Source organism: Penaeus monodon, chromosome 20, assembly GCF_015228065.2.
Source record: "Penaeus monodon isolate SGIC_2016 chromosome 20, NSTDA_Pmon_1, whole genome shotgun sequence".
Lineage (NCBI taxonomy): Eukaryota > Metazoa > Arthropoda > Malacostraca > Decapoda > Penaeidae > Penaeus > Penaeus monodon.
In genome coordinates, this window is record NC_051405.1 from 4,458,236 (window position 1) to 4,460,558 (window position 2,323).

The following is a 2,323-nucleotide window of genomic DNA, read 5'->3' on the forward strand; positions in this document are numbered from 1 at the left end:
AAACCCAAATATAAAATATACTAATAATATGATGTATGTTTCTGTGCATAAATTTTAGTATTTAGTATTAGAACAGAGTTAAAATTTTAGTTCCTTTTTATCAAAAAAAAACTCATAGATCGAAAAAAAAAATTCCCCTTTTAAATGGGGTTTCCCAAAAAAGGGTTGCTGTTTCCTTTTTTCACCCCGTTTTTTTTAAATTTGTTTATTTTTCTAATTTTTGAGTGAGATTACACTTCTATTCCTTTAGCTATTTTTTAATTTTTAAAATATTCGGTTGAATCCTTACGGATTTGTTTTTTATTCTTCTTCTTAGGGGTTATCCCAGAATGAAACAAGGACCCCCTAGAATGGTTTGGATTTTAATTAAAAAAAATGATATCTGTTTTTGCACTCACAAAGGGTGTTTAAAAAGAGCAACTCAAAAGAAAAAGCGAAATATGCATTCTTTTTGGGCCCTGACCTTTGGGTTAAATCCCCTTTTATAATTGGTTAAAGCCAAAAAGAGGCAATCACTGTTAGATAGAAATGAAGAAAAGCATTTAAACCAAAAAAGGGGAATAGGTAGATCAAAAAAAAAAGCGTAACTTTTTTTTAAGGGGTTAAATTCTTTTATTTTCCTGTTATTATATGTAAAAAAAACATTACATTTTCTTGTAAAGCTAAAGGTAAAAATTTTTTAAAAAATTTATTATAATAGAAATATCAGAATTAATGATCTCCCTTGCAGCTCAAGCAATGCCTAATTATAAGATAAAGTAAATTACCAAAATATAAAGGGACAATAACCCAAAGAAAAAAACTAATATATAAATTTCAATTTTTATCCTGTAAAAACTGTAAACTTTAAAAGAATATAAGAAAGTATAAATATGCCCCCCATAATTTCAGATCATCCAAATTCACCGATTTTTTTTAATTTTCTACCCCCCTCTAAAAAAAATATATAAAAATAAGTAGATAAAAAAGGTATAAATATATAGAGCCGAAAATAAACTAGTTTAAAAGGGTTTTAAAGAATTAAGTTGTAATAACAGTTTTTAAAAATTTTAATATATACCCTAATATACCCAATTGTTTTACAATAAAGAGCTTTTTAAAAAAAGGTTTATCAGTTATAAAAGGGAAGGAAAAAAAAAATCAAGCTAGTCTTGCTCCACCAAAAATAGCCCCTACTCCTAAACCAAATAAGGATAGTTAAAATTTCCCTTTCATCACTACAGAGTAAAAATTTTCCCAGATTAAAATCCCGAAAAGTATAAAAACTAAACGATTGTGTAAAGATTTTTAAACCCGAGTAAAGCAATAAAACAAAAGAGAATATTTTGAGCAACTTCTAAAATTATATCATAGAATAAAAACCAGCCAAAAAAGGAATACAATAAAGCAAAAAATTAGTTTAAATTTAATATATACATTTAAAGGTAATGTAAACAAACCTCCTATTATCGAATATCTTGATTTTCTTTAACACTATGAATTACTAAACCCTGCACAATAAATAGAAGGCTTTAATAAAGCATTTTTGCTAAAAAAATGAAAGAAGGCAAGATCGATAACCTAATGAAAAAATTCTTATCAAAAAACCCCCAATTTTGACTCAAAGGGTAAAGCAATAAATTTTTTTAATAAATTTTTTAAAAAATTAGCCCCGCCCGGCTAAAAATTTTTAAGCCTGATAATAAAATAGTTTTTCTTGACATAACGTCTTTAGAGGGGGACTAAAACGAATTAAAAAATATACCCAGCGAAAACAAAAAGTAGATAAAATAAACTAAAGAGAAAAGGGTAGGACTGTATAGTGAGGTTTTAATCAAGCTGAAAAGGGGGAATTTGTGCTCTCTTTTTATAGCAGCCAGATATTTTTGCATAATAGTTTTATCAATTTTTAAATAGTATATTGTCTCCCTAAAATGGGAAATTTTCACCCACCATAACTAAAGAAAAAAGAAAGGATAATAAAAAAGCTCTCCCTACTCGATAGAAAGAGCGTTAAATACCAGCTTAGTGTTTTTTCTTTTTGATAAAGAGACCAAAAATATGAAAAAAATAAAAACATCTCCCCCTAAAGAATTCTAATTAAATTAGGATAATAAAAAAAAAAAACCATAGATATAACAAAAGCCAGCATAAATATATAAATCGATTACTTTTTTCACCAGATATATATTCTCCTTTAAAAATAATACATAGAAGAAATAAATTTTTACGAAGCTTAAAAACATGAAAGATATTCAACTAAGATTAAGTTTATCACAACAGAACTAAAAATTTTAGAGAATAATTCCCACTAATGAATCAAGCCCGTCCTCTTTTAAGATTT